The 19,359-nt window shown below is 46.9% G+C and overlaps 2 protein-coding genes across 7 annotated transcripts in view; one reads left to right on the forward strand and one right to left on the reverse strand.

Annotated features, from left to right (window-relative positions):
• Positions 1 to 19,359, reverse strand: part of CCDC9 (coiled-coil domain containing 9) — a 118,137-nt gene that overhangs the window by 45,095 nt on the left and 53,683 nt on the right. The window lies entirely within an intron of this gene.
• The window catches only part of LOC137528935 (uncharacterized), a 324,022-nt gene continuing 309,863 nt past the window's right edge, over positions 5,201 to 19,359 (forward strand). For 4 of the 5 annotated variants that reach the window (XM_068250725.1, XM_068250723.1, XM_068250722.1 and 1 more), the window contains exon 1: positions 5,205 to 5,383. The gene's annotated coding sequence lies outside the window, so the exon portion shown is untranslated. Of the gene's footprint in view, positions 5,384 to 19,359 lie in introns of all 5 variants that reach the window. The other variant, XM_068250717.1, reaches the window with a different exon arrangement.

The raw sequence follows: 19,359 nt of genomic DNA on the forward strand, positions 1-19,359 counted from the left end.
CAGCCAGCGCCGCCATAGACTGTAATGGGAATCAGTCTATAGCGGCGCTCAGTGAGGAAGGTCGGCTCCGTCTTCTGACGGAGCCGAAGTTGCTTAAAAAACACAATAATTCGGCCTCCAGCAATCGCTGGAAGCCGAATTATTTCATTCCCCCACTATCCATGTCGGCCTGGAGGGGGAATAGTAATTAAAACGCCCCGGACTTGTGCAGAAGCAGGACCAGCCATTTAACAGCTGGATCCTGCGCCCAAGTCTACCAGCGCCGTATTCAAATGTACGCGGCCTTGTCTTGGTAGGTGTACAGTTGTGCCATACTCCTTCCATTTCTGAATGATCGCTTGAAGAGTGCTCCAAGGCTTTGGAAATCTTTTTGTAGCCTAAGCCTGCTTTAAATTTCTCAATAACTTGATCCCTGACCTGTCTTGTGTGTTCTTTGGACTACACGGTATTGTTGCTCCCAATATTCTCTTAGACAACCTCTGAGGCCCTCACAGAGTAGCTGTATTTGTACTGACAGTAGATTACACACAGGTGCACTCTATTTAGTCATTAGCACTCATCAGGCAATGTCTATAGGCAACTGACTGCACTCAGATCAAAGGGGGGCGAATAATTATGCACACACCACTTTGCAGTTATTTATTTGTAACAAATGTTTGGAATCATGTATGATTTTCGTTCCACTTCTCATGTGTGCACCACTTTGTGTTGGTCTTTCATGTGGAATTCCAATCAAACTGATTCATGTTTGTGGCAGTAATATGACAAAATGTGGAAAACTTCAAGGGGGCCGAATACTTTTGCAACCCACTGTATAATGTTTGACTATACATGGTTGGACTACATAACGATCATTTGTGTATGCAAGCATCACCCATTCTCCTTTGCAGTCACTCCTTGGGTGACAGTGTGTAACACACGGTGGATCTCCTATCTGGTTCTCAGTGCCCACTGAAAAACAATAACAGAAAAAAAATGTATCTATCAAAAACTTAAAGTGTACCTGAGACAAATAAAAGAATTTATATGTACCTTCCTCCAGCCCCCACAGACCGATGGCACCCTCTCCGTTCTCCCAGGCCTCCTCAATCCTCCACTTTCGGTGCTGATAAATTCTTCTCTCGCAGCCAGTCAGTGTGTACAGTGCATACGTGGCCCCGCCCTGTGCACGTCCCCATCGCGATTCCATCACCGGGTGCTTTCTGTGCCTACGCCAAAACACTCCCAATGATAAGCGTACACGCGGTCTAGCGGTGCATGCGCAGTATGTGGCGACTGAAGGCTACACCAGGATGGAAAGTGGAGGATCAAGGCGGCCCAGGAGGAAGGCGAGAGAGCCATCGGGCCTGAAGAGTGCTGGAGGAGGCCCCAGGTATGTATAAATACTTTCTTTAACTTGTCTCAGGTTTTCTTTAATGCTGGAAATTAATATTATAAATTGCCAGAAATATAAATGCATATCACCCTCTCTCTCTCTATGCTTCTAGAACCACATCTGGGAGTTTGAGGCTTCTTTTATACTGCAAATGGCGATTTGCTATTTTCACTGGATGCTACCAACACTAAGAAGAAAGATACAGAAAAAAATGCAGCATGCAGGACTTTTTTTTTAAAATCAGAATTGCATGTACAGTAGTGTAGAAGAGCCCTTAGGCCTCTTTCACAGTGGGACGTTGCGTTTGATGCAACGTTAAAGTCGCACAACGTGCCCCTAACGCAGTGCATGTAGGTTATGAAATTGGACGTTATTTTGCACTGCGATATGTGTCTCTCGGTGCACCGTTTTCATTGCATACTTACGGAATGAAAACGGCGCATGCGTTACATTTTTTTTTACAAGAAAAAAACCTTACTGAGAATGCAACACACATAACGCAGCAAATGTATTGCTAAACGCACAGCATGCAGCACTTTCTAAATATTGCTACATGTTACACACAACGCAACATGTGCACTGTGAATGTCACACAGACTTTGTATTGCTGTGCGTTAGTCTGCGTTATAAAATTTTCTAACGTGCGACTTTAACGTCCCACTGTGAAAGAGGCCTTAGTCTTGTAACTGGGTATGTGTGTGTGCGTAATAGGCCTTGCTGTCTCTCTATTTATGTTAAACTTCCCAAAATGGCTGTCTTTATGGAACTTTCCAATGACACATGAGTGGGGTTGCACTGGACGGGGCAGAACATTATTTGACCACTGACCAATCATGTTGGACTGCAAGCCCCAGCAGGTCATTGGCTGCAACTCTAAAAGTGCTATTTGTCTGATGTATATATGTCTGGCATTATGAAATAAACACAGAATTTGATATAATATCCACTGAGGGTTGAGTCCTATGGGAATTGCTGTGCATTTTGGAGTATTGGACATTGAGGGTGTGATGGACCTCTCACCCCCATTAAGACTCCCCATAAAGATATATGCTATCCTGAGGCTGGTAGACTTTTCTTCTACCATTTGCAACTCTAAAAGATAATTGGCCAATAAATCTACATATGAGGATGATTTCCCCAGCTTTGGCCAACAGCAGCACCGGACGCTATAAGATGGGCGCGTGGCCACATGTGCCATCCTAGCACATCTGTGCACACACAGTGATAGCGCACAGTTGGGGAACCAAACTGTGCTGGCCAAGAGAGGAAGCCGGTTGTTAGAAAAGCTGCCATCATTGTTGGCGAGGTGTGTTTCTTACGCACTGGCTGGCTAGGTTGGATTTTGCTTCGTCATCAGGAATTTTGTCAGATTTTCCACAGTACTGGCTACACTTTGAGCTCCCCACATGTATCAGTGCAGCTAAAATAAGTCACATAGGATTCAGAACAAAGAAGCAATGTTTTATTACAACACTTTATGAGGCTCTGCATACTGCATTTCTCTTTCACATGGATGCCTGAACTGCGCATTCACAATCTGCTCGGTTTCCAGTCTGCTGGGCATCCAGCACTAATACAGACAAGGCACAAAACATTTATATTGCCACTTAAAGCGCCTGAGCTGCAGCCACTAGGGGGTGCTCAGTAGGAATTGGCAGTGTTAGGAAGTCTTGCCTAAGGTCTCCTACTCAATAGGTGATGGCTCACTGAACAAGAAGAGCTGAGATTCAAACCCAGGTCGCCTAAGTGTCAGAGGCAGAGCCCTTAACCATTACACTGCCAGTTAAATGAGTTGGTAGTTTCATTGGTTGGGGACCGGAAATACAAGTCGTGTAAACGAGTAGTCATGGAGTTGGTCATGCACTTTCTTGGACGTGTGTACAAGCCTCAATGCTTTTACTCATAGACCCTGAACAAACGTACAGTTCAGATGTTTATAATTGAACTCTGACTGGATTAGGGGAATGCTTATTTCAGGGTTGTGATTCAGACACTACTGCCCCCAAACATATCAGCAGGATAGGCAGGCAACAGATATTGTTGTCACGGAGGTGGTGTAAACTCACTGGGGGACAGCGGAGGAACAAGAACGCCGAGAGGGGACAGGGAAGGCTCAATAGCATCCAGAGCCTTCACTCTCCATAGATAAGTATCTGACTTGAGATTTGCAGATTTGCTTTAAAGGACACCGAAACTGAAAACACCCTGCTGAGATTAAAAATTATATCTGTTCATTTTCTCATAAATAGGACTTTCTTGAATTCCTACAGTCCTAGTTTGTGTTTCAAGGATACATGAGGTGAGAAAAAAAAAGAAAAGGTTTACTCACCTGAGGCTTCTTCCAGGCCCTAGATCTCTATTGGTTCCCATACCGCTGATCCGCTATTCTCCAGGCCTCCGCTTCACCCTTTGTAAGATTGCGACCTGTGGCTGGGTCCGGATTTTAAGCACAGACATGCTGCATGCGCATCTTTTTAAATTGGGCAAGCGCAGAGCACTCCCGGCCACTGAAGCGCAGAAGAACCCGACCCAGCCTCAAGTCACAATCTTTCAGAGATGGAAACGGCAGCCTGGTGAAGAGCGGAACAGCGGTGTGGGCGCCGACAGACTTTTAGGGTCTGGAGGAAGCCCCTGGTCAGTAAAACTAATGTTTTAATAAATAAACAGCTGAATGATGACAATTTTAGATGTTTACAACCCCCATCTTGAAATGTTGAAAGGCTCAGTTTCCGCTCATTGCAAAACTAAACCGTGAACTGCTCCTAGTTTATATATAAGAGCCATTCACACTTCGTCACCCTGCGATGGATCAGGAATCAGTTGCGGTAAGCAGACCGCACTTCTGTGCAGTCTGCGATAATCCTGGACAGGCAGATGCGTTCCAAGACAGCACAAACCAGCACAGGGAAATTTGGGCGCACCATGCGCAGGGAAATTTGGCCGTTATCAAAAGACTTTATTTGCTTTTTATTCCACTATAATCCACTTACATACATGTCATGGGTATGACATCTAGATTATGTCCCGCTGTAGCTGCTGTGTGTAGGGGTGAGGGTTGTGGAGAGGGGACAACGGGTGGGAGCTATGCAATGGTAGTGCGCATGGAGGCCACTCTTCGGGGGTCCCAGTGCTGCGGAGGATGGGGAAGCCTCTTTAGGATCCAGAGGCAAGTATCCGTTTTCTGTGTTTAAATAAGTCGCAGGTTTAGGCCTGGTTCACACTGCACAGATGAAAAACCGTGAGTAAAGTTGGAGTTTCTAGCATTCAGGGGTACCTTGTTGATGGTAAACTGGCTTTATAACAAAATTAGCAGTATTTCTCCACACCAGTGACCTCCATTTTACATCCTTGATGGTTTTCATTGCTATCACACTACCTTTTAAGTTCTCCCAACCTGTGACTTTATATCTGTTCACATGCTGTATTAACTGTGCACTGCACATAAGCACACTGTTATTATCATGTGCAATGAGATGCAGTCTTTGCTGGAGCGACCCCATTACTTCTAGCTGAGCCTCTGCTTGCTGGTGTCACTACTGGTTGTTGTTGCTGGTTTCATGAAGGAGGTGCAGAGCCGACATCACTCCCAAGTTTCCCCCCTCGGGGGCTCAGCAACACAGTGCTTGAGTAGAGAGGAGATTCTAACAGTGACAACACTCCTGCCTGGAGTGGCAGCAGCTGCGCAGAATAGATCTGTCCTTCTCGTCTCTTCTGAGTAGATTAGAACAGTGTGCCGTACGCCCCCTTTGCTGCCCCCTCCTCCTCCCATAACAACATAGCTGTGTGCAGTGCACAGCACAGGCTCTGCTCTGGTTGCCTCCTCCTCCTTTTTCAACTTGTGAAGACTCAAGACTGTCACTGAGGTCCCGCCTTTTCATGAAGAAGCAGACCATGCGGGACTCGGAGGCTCCGAATCGGAGCTACACCCACTGGTTACTTCCTCTTCAGCAGCCTGAGGCCCGCCTTTCAGTGAACAGGCTATGTGGGAGCCGTACTTTTCTCTTGCTAGTGAGTGATCAGCATTCAGCAAATATACTATAGCAACAAGTGTGTGTGCACTGCACTGTAGGTTGGTGGGGGCACTATGTTTGAGTATAAAATACTAGTTTTTTCCACAGAGCTTTATCTTCAGCACATTGGGGTATGGGGACAGGGGGTGGTTAGCAGGGCACAGACATTTCTGACGGTGGCCCTAAGGAGGGTGGGTGTGAAAGACTAGTAATGTCCCACAGTAAGCTGCAACAAGAGTTATCCACTGAGGATTTTCAAACTCATCAAATGTGGAAGGAAACATTTATTGGAGAATCCCTGCAATAACATTGGGGGCTCAAGCAAATGATTTTACAGAACATTTTTGCAAATGTCCATTCACTAAGGTCATTACATGGAAGATTGTACACACCTGTGACTGACATTGCCTGTCAGGGATCGGGACCCAAGCGATGCGCTGGACCAGGCTAAACAGATGCAAAGTCAGCTGTATAGCTGACAACGCACTCTTTTTCTATGCGAGGGGCAGAGAGACGATGGAGCTGTGCGTATGTGGCTGTGGGCAAAGAAGCAGTGTGCACAATGAAGTTACTCGTTGCCCGGCCGTGTTGATCCACCAGGTGGAGTGCTTGCGGTCGGGGGTCGCTGTACACAAGCATGATTATTGGCTGAGGCAGCCGTTATAGGAGTGGCAGTCAGGGATTGCTGTACACGCATGGTTATTGGCTGAGGTGGTCGTCATCGGAGCGGTGGTCACTGTACACACGCATGATTATTGGCTGAGGTGGTCGTCATCGGAGCGGTGGTCACTGTACACACGCATGATTATTGGCTGAGGTGGTCGTCATCGGAGCGGTGGTCACTGTACACACGCATGATTATTGGCTGAGGTGGTCGTCATCGGAGCGGTGGTCACTGTACACACGCATGATTATTGGCTGAGGTGGTCGTCATCGGAGCGGTGGTCACTGTACACACGCATGATTATTGGCTGAGGTGGTCGTCATCGGAGCGGTGGTCACTGTACACACGCATGATTATTGGCTGAGGCGGTCGTTATGGGAACAGCGGTCAGTGGTCGCTGTACACAAGCATGATTATTGGCTGAGGCGGTCGTTATGGGAGCAGCGGTCGGGGGTCGCTGTACACAAGCATGATTATTGGCTGAGGCGGTCGTTATGGGAGCAGCGGACGGGGGTCGCTGTACACAAGCATGATTATTGGCTGAGGCGGTCGTTATGGGAGCAGTGGTTCGGGGTCGCTGTACACACGCATGTTTATTGGCTGAAACGGTTGTTATCGGAGTGGTCGGTCGCTGTACACACATGATTATTGGCTGAGGCGGCCGTTATAGGAGTGGCAGTCAGGGATTGCTGTACACACATGATTATTGGCTGAGGCGGTCGTTATCAGGTTGCTGGGTCGCTGTACACACGCATGATTATTGGCTGAGGTGGTCATTATCAGGTTGCCGGGTTGCTGTACACACGCATGATTATTGGCTGAGGTGGTCGTCATAGGAGCGGTGGTCACTGTACACACGCATGATTATTGGCTGAGGCGGTCGTTATGGGAACAGCGGTCAGTGGTCGCTGTACACAAGCATGATTATTGGCTGAGGCGGTCGTTATGGGAGCAGCGGTCGGGGGTCGCTGTACACAAGCATGATTATTGGCTGAGGCGGTCGTTATGGGAGCAGCGGACGGGGGTCGCTGTACACAAGCATGATTATTGGCTGAGGCAGTCTTTATGGGAGCAGTGGTTCGGGGTCGCTGTACACACGCATGTTTATTGGCTGAAACGGTTGTTATCGGAGTGGTCGGTCGCTGTACACACATGATTATTGGCTGAGGCGGTCGTTATGGGAGCGGCGGTCAAATACACATGCATGATTATCGGCTGAGGTGGTTAATATCGGAGCGGCGGTCGCTGTACACACATGATTATTGGCTGCGGCGGTCGTTATCGTTGCAGTGGTTGGGGGTCGCTGTACACAAGCATGACTATTGGCAGAGGCGGTCGTTATGGGAGCAGTGATCGCTGTACACACGCATGATTATCGGCTGAGGTGGTTAATATCGGAGCGGCGGTCGCTGTACATACCCATTATTATTGGCTGCAGCAGTCGTTATTGTTGCAGTGGTTGGGGGTCGCTGTACACACACATGATTATTGGCTGCAGCGGTCGTTACCGTTGCAGTGTTCTCCCCAGAATTTTTTTCCAGCCGGGTGGCATGAAAAAGTAGCCGGGTGGGGCGAGATGACAGAATGCAGGGCCGGCGCTTCTCTGCTTACAGCAGAGGTGGAGGTGAGCCCATGACAGCCGGGTGCTCATAAAACTAGCCGGGTGCAGGACCTGGCTAAAAGAGCCTGGGGAGAACACTGCTATTAATTTTGGCTGAGGCGGTCGTTATCGTTGCAGTGGTCGGGGGTCGCTGTACACATGCTTGATTATTGGCTGAGGCGGTCGTTATCGGAGCACCGGTAGGGGGTCACTGTACACACGCATGATTATGTGCTCAGACGACTTTGATTATGCGTGCGTATGTACCTTAACATATGCTGTAAGAGAAGTGAGGTGTTTGGTATTTTATCTCCAGCCTGGAGCTGTCAGTAAGATAAAAAGGTTTCCATTAACTTTCTTAGGGCTGGTTCAGACGGGCGTTTTTGTGGCGTTTAACGCAGCGTTTCAGACACAGCGTTTTTTGGGATCTACTGCCATCCCAAGCAAGTGAATGGGAGCGTTTAGAGCTGGCTTTTGCAGGCTTTCATGAAAGCCTGGCAGTAGATCCCAGCGTTGCGTCTAGTCTCAAAAGCAACATGCTGCTTTCAGAGGCAGTAAACGTGAGGAAACAATAGCAGAGACCAGAACTGCTAGCCTTGAACGCTTCCCAAAAGCCTTCAAAAGCTAGCTTTTAAGCGCTGGCGTTTAAACACTGGCGTTTGAACGCAATGCCAAGCAAAAGCTCAGCAGACGCCCGTGTGAACCAGCCCTTACTTTCATGAATATTTAATATAGATTTCCTCTGTTCTCTACCCTGTTTCACCTTCTCTCTTCTAAAACCCCTTCTGTAACCTCAGAAATGACTGTATTTCTTAATTTCACATTTGTTACAAAACAAAAATCCACAATATTATTATGTAATAATTAACCGCTTTTGGACCAGACAGCTCTGGCAGAGCGGTCCTTTCCCCATTTCTTACTGTGACTGGCTCACAGCAATCATGGGGTCAGGAGCCAATGAAATCAGCTTGCAAGCAGGTGCAGTGACGTAAATGAGGAGAGCGAAAAGACCGCACAAAAGCTGATTAAAGTCTACAGCATAGCAGAAATAAGTGCCCACAAACTGCGAAAATTTCAAACAGCATGGTCCAGAATGGTTAATGAGTTGCTGACGGTTTTGAACCGACACAAATTTTATGTTCATTTTAATCAGCTTAGACTTGCTCTTAACTTGTCAGTATGATAAATAATAATGCAGCCTGTATCACATCTGGCTTCCATTTACCATGCCCTGTAATAATCCAGCAAATACCAAATGAAATACCACATGATTCCTTAGTGTACTCAAAACAAACATTGGTTGAAGGAGTTATCAAGCAACCCCCCCCCCCCCCTCCCCGCTCTACTTACCCTTACGTCCCACGCAGCATCTCCGCTCGCAGCTGCCGGCCCGGGGTCTCCACCGGTGCAGAGACCAACCTCCTCAGCGCCGCTGTTAATTAAGTTCACGTTGTCCATAGTGTACTGTGCAGGCGCAGTAGTTCTGCACCTGCACAGTACACTGGACAACGTGGACTTGCGCAGGCGCAGTAGAGGGTGACCTCTAGGTCGGCCTCTGCACTGGCGGATACCCTGGGTCGGCAGCTGCGAGCGGAGATGCTGCGTGGGACATAGTAGCTGCAAGGGGCTGAAGGAAGCCCTGGGTAATTAAATTGGGGGGGGGGGGGGGAGATAGGTTTGCTTGATGACTCCTTTAAAATAGATATAGATCCTATAGAGGCTGCTCACGCCATCCTGCGGTCCCCCATCGCAGAGCGTGAATCTCCGAAACAAGGGGTTGTCAGAAAGCGGGTCGGGGCGGCGCTCCTTTTCGGGCACAATCGTGGCCATGCTGTGCCTGCACAAGTACATCCGTGTCTGTGCAGGTCTTAAAGAGAGTCTGAAGCGAGAATAAATCTCGCTTCAGACCTCATAGAGGGCACACATGCCCCTGCTAAAACGCCGCTATCCCGTGGCTTAACGGGGGTCCCTTCACCCCCAAATCCCCTGCGTACAGCCGGGGAGCGCTTCCGCATTGGGGCAGGGCTAACCGCCGCAGCCCTGCCTCCCGCGCGTCTATCAGACGCATACCTCCGCCTCTCCCCCGCCCCTCTGTCTTCCTTCACTGAGAGGGGCGGGGGAGAGGCGGCGATGCGCGTCTGATAGACGCGACTAGAGGCAGGGCTGCAGCCGTTAGCCCTGCCTCCAGGAAGAGAATATCTACGACCAACTTGACGACGAAGTCTTGCGGGGGTGGGTTTGGGGGTGAAGGGACCCCCGTTTAGCCGCGGGATAGCGGCATTTTAGCAGGGGCACACATGCCCCTGCTAACTATGAGCTCTGAAGCGAGATTTATTCTCGCTTCAGACTCTCTTTAAGCCACTAGTGTACGAGTGACTCTGTGCTACTGGGCAGCCACGGCCATGCTTGTGCCGATGCAGCACTGCTGTGCTCATGCCTGAAGAGGAGGGCAGCCTGGATCTTCCAGAGGGTCGCAGAGGTGAGGAGGACATGGGAAGCCTCTACAGCATCCAGAGGCTTCCCTTTTCTTTTTTTAAACTCGGGGTCCCTTTAGAGGACACTTGAAGTGAGAGGGATATGGAGGCTGCCATATTTATTTTCTTTTAATACCATTTGCCTGGCTATCCTGGTGAGCCTCCACCTCTAATACTTTTAGCCATTAGCTGCATGCTTGTTTCAGATGCGTGATTCAGCCAAGTAGATCAGCAGGACAGCCAGAGAAGTGGCATTGTTGAAATGGAAATATATATGGCAGCTTCCACATTCTTCTCGCTTCACTTAAAGGACCACTGTAGTGAGAGGGATATGGTGGCTGCCATAGTTATTTCCTTTTAAACAATACCGGTTGCCTGCAGCCCCGCTGATCTATTTGGCTGAAGAAGTGTCTGAATCACACCAGAAACAAGCATGCAGCTAATATAGTCAGATCTCACAATAATGTTAGAAACACTTGATCTGCAGCATGCTTGTTCAGGGGCTATGGCTATAAGTATTAGAGGCAGAGGATCAGCAGGAGCAGCAGCCAGGCAACTGGTATTGCTTAAAGAGACTCTGTAACTTTAAAAAAATCCCCTGGGGGGTACTCACCTCGGGTGGGGGAAGCCTCCGGATCCTAATGAGGCTTCCCACGCCATCCTGCGTCCCACGGGGGTCTCGCTGCAGCCCTCTGAACAGCCGGCGACAGGCCCGACTGTAATTTCAATATTTACCTTTGCTGGCTCCAGCGGGGGCGCTGTGGCTGCATTCGGCTCGGAAATAGACGGAAATACCCGATCTCCGTCGGGTCCGCTCTACTGCGCAGGCGCCGGAGACTTGCGCCTGCGCAGTAGAGCGGACCCGACGGCGATCGGGTATTTCCGCCTACTTCGGAGCCGACAGCCATCAGAGCGCCTGCGCAGGAGCCAGGAAGGTAAATATTACGTCACGGCTGTACAGAGGGCTGCAGCGAGACCCCCAAGGGACGCAGGACAGTGTGGGAAGCCTCATTAGGATCCGGAGGCTTCCCCCACCCGAGGTGAGTACCCCCCAGGGGACGTTTTGCCGTTACAGTTCCTCTTTAAAAGGAAATAAATATGGCAGCCTCCATATCCCTCTCACTACAGTTCTCCTTTAAATACCGAATGAAATACCATAAAAACCTTTGTGAAGGGCGTGGCCGGAAGTCATGTAGCGCGGACATGTTGGTGCTGAGCTCCCGCCGAGGCATCCTGAGTGAACCGTATTTTTACAATACCGCTGAATTCCCTCACGAAACGGGGCGGAATAGACTTGTGAGCTTATCCGGAGCAGATGGATACCAGAACCACCAAAGGAAAAGCAGGGGACAAGGCTGCCGAAGCTGCTGCGAAGCTCCGTCAGTTCAAGCGCGGCGGCCATGATGACGACAATACTGAGTAGGAGACGCCGGCGTCTGGCCCCACTTTATCACAAATTATGGACGCTATCACTGCCTGTCAGGGTAGTCTATTTACCATCTCTACTACATTGGAAGAAGTTAAGTCCGACGTCTCCCTCCTTCGTCAAGACCTACAGAACCTATGCACACGAGTTAGAGAATCTGAAACTCGTATCAGTGCCCTGGAAGATGGCCTCCGCCCATTACAGCCTGCTGTTACCGAGGTCCAGGTTGACATTCGCTCGATCAACGTTAGACGAGGATCTGTAAAACCACAATCGGCAGTCCAACGTACGGTTAGTGGGCCTTCCTGAAAGAGCTGAGGGCACAAAGGCAGAGGACTTTACAGAAAAGTTACTTATAGACCTATTTGGTCGTGAGCGTTTCTCTTCTGCATTTATTGTAGAACGCGCTCATAGAATCCCTACACAAATGCCTAAGCCAGGGGCTCCTGCTCGTACCTTTATTTTTAAATTACTCAACTATAGAGACAGAGACACTGTCCTTCATGCAGCCTGAGAAATTTCTTATGAGAACTGCAATCTCTCCTTTTATCCAGACTTCTCGATTGAAGTTCAGAAACAGCGCGCCCAATTTGCTTCAGTGAAACGCACCCTTCGGAACTCTGAGTTAACCTACGCCATGATCTACCCCGCTAAACTGCGTGTGATAGCTGACGGGCAGACTCTGTTTTTCACTACTCCAAAGGAAGTCCGCAACTGGCTGGATGCTAGTCCCAAGACCGTGGATATCTCCTCTTAATCGGCAGATTGAAGATTATATGATATTACGTAGATCAAGAGCTTGCTCTAAACTTTACCTTGGAAATACCATTTTATCTTTTTACTGGCTATATGCTTTCTGGATGGCTTCTGTTATAACCTTTTTGATATAATGTCTAATCCTACATCCTATTACCAAATCAGATGCTCATGGCATGATTAGTTGCATGTATTACAGGTACTTTATATTGTCTATATATGTTGTCCGCCGGAGCAACATCTCTGACATTATATGACTCTACACTTATGGAGCTGTGCTATATAATGTTGTATTTTTCTGCATTTCTCTTTGGTCAATAGTCCTACTAATGCAATTGTTATATGCACTTTTATAGGTTCTACAAAGATTTGGTTATCTATCTATCTATCTATCTATCTATCTATCTATCTATATATCTATATATATATATATATATCTCTATCTATCTATCTTTGATAACATTCCCCTTATTTTCCAGGAAAGGTGCTTTCTGTGTTTCAGTGGACTTACTCCACATTGCATAATAGTATTATATCCTGCAATATGATGTCCTGATGAGGGATTTAGACGTTTTTTTATTTTTATTTGGAAGTTTAATTTAGTTTTAATAAGTTTTGGTATTTGCCTCTGGCAGGATGATTTCAGGTGAAACTTTTCTTCTGTAAACTACCGCTTTTATTTTAGGTCATGTGATATGTTCAGTGTTTTGTGGGTGTAGATGTTTTTTTTCTCCCCACTTTGGGCTGTTCGATTACATCCCTCCCCCCCTCTCAGTGAGTTATTATTTCCACTGAAGGTTCCTGAGTAAGTGGTTAGAAGGTTATTAAAGTTTGATAAGCCCAGAGGGTTATTTTATTAAGATTAATAGTTGGTTATTATGTTCTCTCGTTTGTTTCGGATGATGTGTTTTGTGTGGTCCTGCTTGCTCTTCTCCTCCTCCGTCCACCAGTATACATATACATTGTATATTTTTGATGTCTTCTGAATTTAAAATCATCACGCATAATGTTCCTATTAAAAGACGTAAGGCCTTCCATCATTATGCTCAGGAGCATGCTTCTTTATTATTTTTACAAGACAAACACCTGGTTCACAATAGAATTCCTTCCTACTTTGATAGAAGGTATCGCAGGAGATATTTTTCTACTTTTAGCAGAAAAGCTAGAGGGGTTGCAATTTTTTTTGCCAATCACCTTTCATTTGCTTTGTTAGATTCTTACAAAGACCCAGAGGGTAGGATTCTGATCCTTAAAGGCACATTGGACGGTAAACTTATTACATTAATTAATTGTTCTGCTCCGAATGCTTCAGAGTTCCTTAAGAAACTTGCCCCATTAATCGAAAAATGTAACCCCCTCATATGATTATTGCAGGTGATTTGGAAGTGGCTAATCCTGTTTTGGACCGTTCTACTCTTTCTCCTTTCTCACACAGTTTCCCCAGGAAGCTGTCTGGTGTTTTGTTCAAGGCACAGGTGATTGATATATGGAGAGCTCACAATATTGGCTGTCGCCAATACACCTTTTTCTCACATCCACGTCAGTGGTATGCTCGCCTCCATTACATGTTTCTTTCTCCTGTGGTCACTTCCAATTCAATAGCATCTGATATTATCATCTGTGCATGGTCACATCACCACATGGTCTCCTCTACACTTAAAGGCTTTGGCCTACCTTTTCACCTTAAAGCTAATGGGAACCGGGTTTAAAAAAAAAAAAAGTCAGATACTCACCTAAGGAGAGGGAGGCTCTGGGTCCCATAGAGCACTCCCTCTCCTCTCCCGGTGCCTGCTGCTGTCCTGACTCCCCCGTAGCGGTATTCGACCGTTTCGGTCAACTACCGCTGTCTCCCGGCCGAAGGGAGGCTTCGGAGATGCTTTGGGAGCCCGAGTGCTCCTGAAGGTGGGCCGCTCTACACTGTGCATGCACGCGCGCCCTCTATGACGCGTTCGCATGTGCGCTGCCTGTCTTCGGGAGGACTCGGCTCCCGAAGACTTCCCAAGTCCCCTCAGCGTGGGACGAGAACGGAGGAGCCAGCGCAGCATCGGGGCCACCGGGAGAGGAGAGGGATCGCTCCTTAGGACCGAGCCTTCCCTCTCCTTAGGTGAGTATCTTGACTTTTTTTTTTAACAAACCCGGGTTACATTAGCTTTAAATACTGGAGATTAAATGACTCTTGGATTGCTGATCATCCAAGTAGAATGGAGGTGGCTTCTGCATTAGAGGATTATTTTCTTTATAATGATGAAGAAAAACTCCTCCTGCTTTGCGATGGGCTGCTCATAAGCCAGTAATCCGAGGTATACTACGGTAATTAAAAAGGTAGTACACTGTAGAAAGGGAAACACTCGGCACTCAGACTATAGATTGTTGCGGGCAGGAGCTCTGACCTGCACTTCTGGCATATAATATGATGAGTATCACCCCAAGCACTTGTATGCGGCACTTTAAATATGCTGAAGGACGTGCTGCCGGCTGATTTATACAGAAAACATTGTAAAGATCAAAGTACATATAGACAGACTAGGCACTGTCACTTTGCTGCTTTATTCTTCAATTCATGCCAATAACATTGCATACACAACAGTCATTGCTGAATAGATACGTCAAACCTTGGATGCAGTGTGGGGGTGTTCTGGATTCGGGTGACCAGGGGGGAGAGTGATGAAAGGACGGCACTACAGCCGTTTCACGCCCCAACTGGCGCTTGCTCAGGTGCGTGTGTCCTAGTCAGGTTTGACGTATCTATTCAGCAATGACTGTTGTGTATGCAATGTTAATGGCATGAATTAAAGAATAAAGCAGCGAAGTGACAGTGCCTGGTGTCTATATGTACTTTGATACTAATTAAAAAGGCGATTCAGGCAAAAAAAATTCAAATCAGCTAAAATTCTGGCATTGTCTAGGGAGTTAGACGGTCTTTATAAACAACATTTCCCTAATCCTGATCCAACTATTGCTCAGTTGATCACTTTCAAAATAATTGAATTGGAGTCGGTACTAGATTCAGTTTATATGAAAGCCTTAAAATTTTCCAAAGCAAGATTCTTATTAAGGAGCAATAATCCCTCTACTCAGTTTGCGCGTAAACTTACTGAATATTACAAACCACCTCATACATATAAACTTAAAAATAACAAAGGCTCTATGGAATCTTTACTGTCCAGTGTGGTAAAAATATTTGAGGATTATTATGCTAAGCTACTGGGCAAAGCCTCTGAATTGGACTCAATTGCACTAGGATCTTGGCTAACCCAAATGAATCTCCCTTCACTAACTAGTGATCATCTAGAGACGCTGAATGCCCCTATTACTTTATCTGAGGTTCAAGCTACGATGAAATCTCTTAGATCCTCTACTGCCCCTGGCCCAGACGGGTTTACCCCAAAGTATTATAAAAAATTTGCCGATTTCCATTCCATTAACTGCTTTGTTTAATAATGTTCTTAAGGGGGGGGGGGGGGGGGGGTTTCCTTATGAAATGCTTGAAGCCTCTCTTACTCCTCTACCTAAACCTGGAGCTGATCATTCAACCCCGTCAGGTTTTCAAACAATTTCTATACTCAATAATGATATTAAAATATTTGCTATGTATACCAGGTGCATCCTCTAGTAGCATACCACTTAAATGCGGTACAAGACAGGGTTGCCCATTGTCGCACCTGCTTTTTGCTCTAGCTCTTGAGCCACTTGCAGCGGCAATAAGGCAACATCCAGATATTTTAGGATATGGGCCAAATAATTGCAAGATAGTCCTCTATGTGGATGATGCCTTACTATTTTTAACCCGGCTGGTCACCACCCTCCCAAATGTATTTTGTCTGCTTCATTTTTTTGCCTCTTTTTCAGGTCTCCGTGTTAATACCTCTAAATCCACTGCAATGCCAATCAATCTCCTTCCACACACAATTAAATTGCTGGAGGCTAACTTTGATTTCAAGTGGAGCAGCACGGTGGCGTAGTGGTTAGCTCTCTCGCCTTGCAGCGCTGGGTCCCTGGTTCGTATCAAAGCCAGGGCACTATCTGCAAAGAGTTTGTATGTTTTCTCCGTGTCTGCGTGGTCTTCCTCCGGGCACTCCAGTTTCCTCCCACATTCCAAAAACATACAGATAAGTTAATTGGCTCCCCCTAAAAATTGGCCCTAGACTACAGTACTTACACTACATAATATAGACATGTGGCAATGGTAGGGATTAGATTGTCAGCTCCTTTGAGGGACAGTTAGTGACAAGACAATATATATATACACTGTACAGCGCTGCGTAATATGTCGGCGCTATATAAATACTAAATAATAATAATAATAAATAATAAAATATTTGGGCGTGCTTCTTACACCGCAGTACCGTGATCTTTTTGCAGCTAATTACCCTCCCCTTTATCTTTAATTAAATAAGATGCTCAAAAGTTGGTCACAATATAAGGTTTCATGGTTGGGACGCTGTTTAGCCTGCAAAATGTTTTTGTTACCTAAATTGCTCTATTTATTTTGCATGTTACCTCTTATCCTACCTAAGAAAGTTATTCTCCCTATGCAATCTTAAATTAATAAATACATTTGGAACTCTAAACCAACTAGAGTTAGAGCCCAAGTTCTCTATAGACATCCACTTCAGGGCGATATTGGTCTCCCCAATCCTTGCTACTATTACCTTGCTTCTAAGCTAAACCAAATTCTAGATTGGGGTCCTTCTACTTCTTCCCCTCTCTGGTGGAGTTTTGAGCCAGAGGCAATTCAACCATATTTTCTCTCTCATCTTATTACGGTGGTTACTAGCCGGGATATATTCTCTCTTACTAAACTCAATAAGATTGTTGCCTCCCTAGCTAAATTATGGGTAGACGTTGCTCCCAAATTTAAATTTGAAGTCCCCTTCCTCAAAATTGTCCTTTTTGGGTACCCCAAGGTTTGCCCCTGCCTTTCAACATTCTATGCAGTTCTCTTGGTGTAAAGATAAAGGTTTAATTACTGCCTCTCGCTTCTGGATTGGTGATATTTTTGTCCCCTTCCAACATTTCCAAAACGCTTCAGTATGGACGCTCCTTTAAGGAGGCTTATCGTTACTGTCAAATTAAGCATTATTATAAATCCTAGTTTTCATCTCCACCTTCTCGTGAACTTTCTACCTTTGATAATTTATACTTTGGATCATTCTAGACAGAAAGGAGCCTTTTCCATTCTATATGCTTTGCTTAATGGTAGGACGGAGGAGGAAAGATTGACATATATGAGAGCCTGGGAACAGGATTTAGGACATCAACTATCTCGTTCTCAATGGTCTTCTAGTTGGGAAACAGTTGCAAAGATAGTCAAATCCAACATTTTTAAAGATACCCCTGTGAAATTATTATTTAGGTGGTATCTTATTTTTTATCCAAATGTTTCCTCTAGTTGTTTCAGGGAATGTGGAGGGCTAGGGACTCTTTTTCATGTTTTCTGGGACTGTCCAATTGCAACCCAATTTTGGTCTACCCTACAATCCTTATTTTTCGATGTCTACAAAGTTTCAATCTCCTTGAGTCCCTCCCAGGCTTTCCTATATTTTTTTAATGTTCCGGGTCCATATCAAGTCTTTTATAGATATCTATTATGTGCTGGCCAATGGTCTATTGCTTATAAACGGAAAACTTAAACGCTTGATATCGACCTAGTAAAGTACCGCTTAGATATGATCTCTTTGATGGACCGTGTATATTACTTAAAGCGGAACTGTAATTACACATGGTTTTACTTACCTGGGGCTTCTGCAAGCCCCCAGCAGCCGCCATGTCCCGCGCCGGTCCTGCCCGAGCCTCCGTTCTCCCGCCGCCAGCTACTTTTGGTTTCGCCGCCGGGCCACTGAGCCTGCGCGGCTCTGGCCACACGTATCCTTTCTGCGCGTCCCCTGCTATTGCAGAGGGGAACGCAAAGAAAAGATACGCTTGGCAGGGCCGCGCTGGCATCGACTTAGAAGTCTATCTACGGAACAGAGCTGGCGGCTGGAGAACGGCTCAGGCAGGACCGGCCACTTCGGGTTCTGGCCTGCCAATGTGCGAACTGGCCGCTGCGCTGTGGCCAATGTTAGAAATGGAATGTTTCCCTCGGAAGATCAATGTGTTTTCTGGCCGTCTCTGGCCAAATGTTGCAAAAGTTAGTTTAGTTAATGAAATGAAGCCGCCGGCAATTAGCGGCTGAAGCCGCCGGCTTCAGCTGCCTCTCCTCCCCCTGCCTCTCTTTCTCCTATGGGCGCTGCGGGGGAAGGGGGGGGGCACGCGAGTCCCCCCAGAGTCGTTCGTGGCTGCAGGGAAGCAGAGCGGGGAGGCTGCAGACATCGCTTCTGCCAGCACCCGCTTTGCAGGAACGGCAGGACTGCCTGCCGCGACAAACGACTCTGGGGGACACATGTCTCCCCCCCCATCCGGCTGCTAGTATTGGGGAGGAGAGGAGGCAGGGGGGAGGAGAGAGAACGGAAGCCACCGGCTTCATTTCATTAAATTACCTAACTTTTGCAACATTTGGCCAGAGACGGCCAGAAAACACATTAATCTTGCGAGGGAAACATTCCATTTCTAACATTGGCCGCAGCGCATCGGCCAGTTCGCACATTGGCCGGCCAGAACTCGAAGTGGCCGGCCAGAACGCGAAGTGGCCACACTTTGGGTTCTGGCCGTAACATATATACTAAATAACATCTATGCTGTAAGAATAAAGCCTGATGTATAGGCGTGTCACTAATAGAGATGGTCAATGAGATGGAAATAATTCTGCATTGATACTGATTTATGCAAATGTATGCACTCTCTTTGCTCATGAAATCAAATAATTTGATATGTTAAAATTTGGTTTGGTGACTATGAATTAAAGGGTACTTGAGATGAATGAAAAGAAAAGTTATATACATACCTGGGGCTTCCGCCAGCCCCCTTCAGGCCAATCAGTCCCTCACTGTCCTCCTCCACCACCTGGATCTTCTGCTATGAGTCCCGGTAATTCAGCCAGTCAGCGCAGTCCGGCCACGTGCCGCTCCTACAGCAATAGTGCTGCGCAGGTGTAGTACGCTCCCGGCGGCAGAGT

The sequence above is a fragment of the Hyperolius riggenbachi genome, chromosome 8, assembly GCF_040937935.1.
Source record: "Hyperolius riggenbachi isolate aHypRig1 chromosome 8, aHypRig1.pri, whole genome shotgun sequence".
Lineage (NCBI taxonomy): Eukaryota > Metazoa > Chordata > Amphibia > Anura > Hyperoliidae > Hyperolius > Hyperolius riggenbachi.